At 40.2% G+C, this 5183-nt stretch overlaps 1 pseudogene; it reads right to left on the bottom strand.

Annotated features, from left to right (window-relative positions):
• Positions 1-1206: 1206 nt before the first annotated feature.
• LOC144250231 (E3 ubiquitin-protein ligase RNF8-like) lies at positions 1207-2616 on the bottom strand (annotated as a pseudogene).
• Between the last annotated feature and the right edge of the window lie 2567 nt (positions 2617-5183).

Raw genomic sequence — 5183 nt, 5'->3', positions numbered from 1 at the left:
TTTTCTTTGTCACTTGGTACTATGATAATAATATTTTCAATTATCATTACTGCATTGACATTCTGTGATGGATCAGACTCAGCCCAGTGTCTCCATATGATTCCCAGAAATATGTATCTAACATTTACAGATCCCTCACATGGTGTTCTCTCACTTGAACAGAGTTGAGAAAATGCAACTTTGAACAATACCTTCATGTGAGAGACTGTGTACCTTACTGTGAACAGTCAAATGTCACTTCATTACAGGGATCTTCACTCTAAACACAGGAGCTCTTTGCCTGAAATTAGAAAGGACCTGGTGTGGCAGAAGCAGCAGCAGGATTTCAAAGAACTTCACTTTTAGGTGGCGTGGACAATTTGTTCTGAAATTGCACATGGTTTTGAATTTATTCCTTTTAAGTGACTCTCGCATATAGTTCTGTAAAGATGGAAGACTCAATTAAGGAACCACTGTGTGGCAGTCCCAACTGGGTCCTTTATCTTGCTCAGTATGGAGGAGCAAAAAAAGACTCCCTGAACAAAATGTGCCGTAGCGGTTCCACTTGACCTTTCTTTACTGACAAGGTTCATTCAAAGTTATTTATTTTTCTTTCTTTCTAAGGGAGGAAACATAAAAGGCATCAAATGGTTTAGTTGTTAACTTTAAGCACAGTGGCTGTAGAGGGAAGAGGTTGTTATGCCATGGTGTTCAGAGAATGGTTCATCCTTTAGAGATTCTTTTTTTTTTTTTTTTTTTTTTTTTTAGGCTTTACATTTTATTTCCAAGAAATGACATCTTGTTTGAACAAAGAAGAGAGAAACTAGACTGTCAAAAACAGGCTGCCTTTAGGGGCAGCATGAGGTACACCCAACTGTCCAAAACGAACATCAACTGAGTGCTTCTGAGGTATCAAAAACAACAACAAATTAAAAAAACAAAAACAAAAAACAGAACTTAAATAACCCATCCAACATGTAGTGAAGCAGTCTGTTAAGTATCCTGAAGCACTTGGTGCTGTGAGTCCTGGTAGTGCTTCAGACGACGATGGCAGCAGAGCTGGCCATCACAGAGGCGGGTGATGCAGGGCTTCCTAACTCAGTCTCTGTCCCATGTGGCTTCTCTGATGACCTCCAGAGTGGCCCGAGTCACACCCAGAGACATTCCTCAAGAACATCCTGAGCTCCCATCGCCTTGGAGTCTTTCAAATGTCCTTCACGCTGGTCTTCAGGACAATCTCTTTGCTTTTCATTCCCTAATGAGAACAATTTGTCGTTCTTTCACTTCTGAGCTCAGATTATCCACCATCTTATTAATGCAATTGTCCAGAACCAGGGAGTGGGTTTTGGACTCAATGTCCTTCCGACAAATGGGGCATTCTATCTTCTGCTTCATCCATTCATTGATACAGTAGGAGCAGAAACTGTGGGCACAGTTCAAGGTGACCACCTTGACAAAGTATTCTGAACAAATAATACACTGGAGCTCATTCTCTAGCACGTCATTCATGTGGCTAAGCACTTCCTCCTTCTGTGCTTGCACCTTCTCCTTTTCTTCCTTGGTCTGCTCCAATTCTTTGTTCTTAGCTTGAATGATTGTTTCAAAATCCTTCTTACTGCGATTTAACTCTTCCATTAGAGTTCGATGCTGGAGATGCTGCTCCTCTTCCTGGAAAGTCTTTTCTAGTTGCTCTACTCTTGCCTGCTGCTGAGCCTGCTCCGCATATAGCTGGGATTGTAAGTCCTGCAGTTCCTGCTCTATTTTCATGATTTTCTTTGAGCTCCCCTTTTGGGTTTGCCTTTTCACATTCAGAACAGCAACTTGTTTTTCCTGCATCTGTGTTTTTAGCTTCAGAATCCTGGACATGCTCACCTTAAACAGCTCTAAGCTGCTCTGAGATGCTGAAGGATTTGAGGCTTTCTGCTTTTTTTGATGAAGCTCCATGACTTTGGGAGGGCCAGGGCAAATACTAGCCCCTGGGGTCTTCTCATGTGCTTCAAGAGAAGTCAACTTAGGATCCAAATATTCAGAGGGTTCACCTTTCCCGTTTGACTTCAGTGGCTCACCAGGTTCACATGACACTTTACTTATTTTGGATTTCAAATTTGAGGGGCCTTCAGCTGCAAGACCCTCCAATTCATCTAAACTAAATTTCCTTTTAGTTCTCAAGTCCTTATTTTTTTCATTCATCCGGTCACTCTCTGGGGACAGATAGGGATAAATTTTCTCCCATTCTTCTTCAGTAACTTCATATTCATACTCTGCATTCTCCTTATTTTCCAGAGGCACCCCAAGCTGGATATGGTCTCCCTTATGGATGAAATAAAGCTTTAATGGTTCCAGGCGCTCTCTGTTCAACCCAAAACCATTCAGACTCTGCTGCTGCAAAACCTTCTGCCTTTTCAGAACAAACACCCTTGTTGTCCATAATTGTCCACTGACCCTCAGGATTCTGCTTCAAAACACAGTGGTTGCGAGAAATCATCAGAGGGCAAATTTTTGATACCAGTTGGTAAGTGACACCAAATCCTGGGCCTCCTCCAGCAGCAGCCACTCGGCGTTCATCCCCACCCGTCTCAAGCACCAGCTCCGGCCACCGGCGTGGTCTTCAGTGACCAAGGAAGCAGGCTCCCCCATAGCCCACTAGGCCCTGGGTGCCGCTCAGCAAAGAGCGAAACTCTGGTCCCGATCCCGGTTCCAGCTGTCGCTCGGTTTCCTCGCCGGCGCCATACCTCCTTTAGAGATTCTTTTAGGAGGCTGCTGAAGTATCCCCTTCCCCTTCACTACATTGCCCCATCCTTTCTCACTCAAATTCAGTGGACTTACCTGCTTTCGCCAACAGAGTTCAAAAACAGAAAATTCAGATTGACTAGGGTGGCGTCAAGAGAGGAAAGAGAGCAGGGTGTCACGGTTGATCCTAAGTCTTAGTTGACAGAGTGAAGGGAATGGAAATCAGCCCTAAGAAAATCTGTATTTCCTAAACAGGTAAAATGGATCTTCAGTTTTGTAAAGGATTGACTGCAGAGGCACTTCAGCTAGGAAGTTTCCATATTGAATTCTAATTGCTCTCATTGACAGAAACAGAATTACAAACAGGTCTTGCAAAGAGAGAGAGGATTGTGCCTTTTGTTAAATAAACTTATATAAGGCCCTTAAAAATGGGATATGGAAATGCTATTGCATAAGATACTCACCTGTGGTGCTGAAAACACTAATTAAACAATATATATTAACCTACAAGTAAAAAAGTAATTAATCTCTACTATGTTTATGTTTGATTCCTGAACTCTCCTGTTAGGTTTCAAACAAGGAGGGCTAGGAGTCCTGAGAAACTGGTAAGAGAATGTGATGAGATTGCAAGAAGCAACCTAACCCGTGCATTTGTATTTTTATTTATCATAGTTATTGAAGTTTACACAAAGATAAGATTTATTAATTGTGCTACCCATTTTTTACTAAATTAAACATTATAACTTTTTCATCAATTTGTTGCAAATTTTACATGGAGAAAATATAAAACAAAATGCAACACAACAAAATATCAACAAAACAGAACAATATAAGAGTTATCAGTTTTACCCACGAATGAGTTTTTTATCATACCTAATAAAAATCAAAGACAGAGATGATTGAATGGTTCTTCCCATATTCAATTATCATAGTTTAAAATAAATCATTGATAACAACTTCATGAAACCACTATGGATTTTTGTCCTGTGAGTTAAAATCCCAGAAAATTATTTCAGGGCATGTCTGTGTAACCCCCTTCTCTAGCGACACCCACTCTGCCTACAGTTACCTTCCAGTTATCTTTAATAACACACATATTTTTAAAGAAGTCTTGAAGCAAAGAACTTTTTCATTTTATTTACAAATGGATTTTCTTAACCTGCAGTCATTTAGTTGCTGCATAAACCTGAACAAATTTAAAGAATTCCTTAGAGAAACAGCCTTGACAAAGTATAAATGTCTCTGGGTTCATTGGTTTACTCAGCAAATATTTATTCAATCCATTTATATGTATATGTAATACAAAAGCAAGCTGTGTTGAGAGTTAGATTAGATAACCAAACATAAATCTTTCCTTTATTAGCTGTGGATTTTTGTCCATCATATTGCCCCCAAATTTAACCCATTTGTTATTTCACAGAGTGTCTAAGAGTAAGAACCCAGAAGCAGCTTAACTGAATCCTTCTGTCAGAGTCTCTCCTAAGGCTGCAGATACTTAAAAGAGAGTAGAGTTGGTTTTCAAGCTGACTCACTTGGCTGACAGCAGGAGGCTTCAGCTCCTTGACATGTGAGACATCACGATGACTATTCAGCACATGGCAGCTGGGTTTCCACAGTTCACATAATGAGAGGGAAAGGACAAGGAGGAGAGGAGGGCAAGCCCAAGTCAGAACATCACATCTTCTCATCTAATTTTAGAAGTATCATCACCACTGCCGAATTCCAATAGTCAGGTGGGGTAGCCCTGGTACAGTGTGAGAGAGGACTATGCACTGTGGAGGAGGCAGGGGTACTGGGGCCATCTTGCAAGGTTTTTTTCCACCTTATTCTATGACATTTAACCTTCTATTTGTAAAAAAAAAAAAAAAGGCTATGGAAAAGTAAACAAATCAGTTCAATCAACAGTTACAGAAGAGATACTGATTACTTAATGCTGAGACCTGAAGGATAAAAGACATTATTTGGACTTCACAAGGGCTCCTACATTAACAAGTCAATTAACATTGTGAGAGTAATGTGAAATAGAAATGGAATTAAAGGTGTAAGCATGGTTCTTCTAAAAACAGAATCTGGCTTCTAGATGAATACTTAAAGGTTTGCGACTATCCAGCCTGAGTTCACATAGCTTCTAGCTGCACAAGGCTATGAAGAGAGGGTATGGTGTAGAGACCAATTGAACCATAAGTTAAATGCACTCAAGACAGGAGACTTCCCTGCTTTCTGTAATTGTGTCTTTGTGTCCTTAAGATCCAGGGATGAGGTCTCAGAATAAGCTAACAGAAAGGGGGAAAAAAGAAGGAAAGAAAATTTAAAAGCCTTTTCATGAATCTGCCATTTTTAGATGTCAAGATCTAAACTTTACATTTCACCGTTAACCCTCTCCTTTCCAATCAGAGATGAATCTATAATCCATTTCTTCACAAGAGAAATGCTCCTTCTCTTTGCTTAGAAATGTTTTTAATTTAATCACTACT

Source organism: Urocitellus parryii, chromosome 14 (genome assembly GCF_045843805.1).
Source record: "Urocitellus parryii isolate mUroPar1 chromosome 14, mUroPar1.hap1, whole genome shotgun sequence".
Taxonomy (NCBI): domain Eukaryota; kingdom Metazoa; phylum Chordata; class Mammalia; order Rodentia; family Sciuridae; genus Urocitellus; species Urocitellus parryii.
This window is presented reverse-complemented; position numbering and strand designations above follow the sequence as displayed.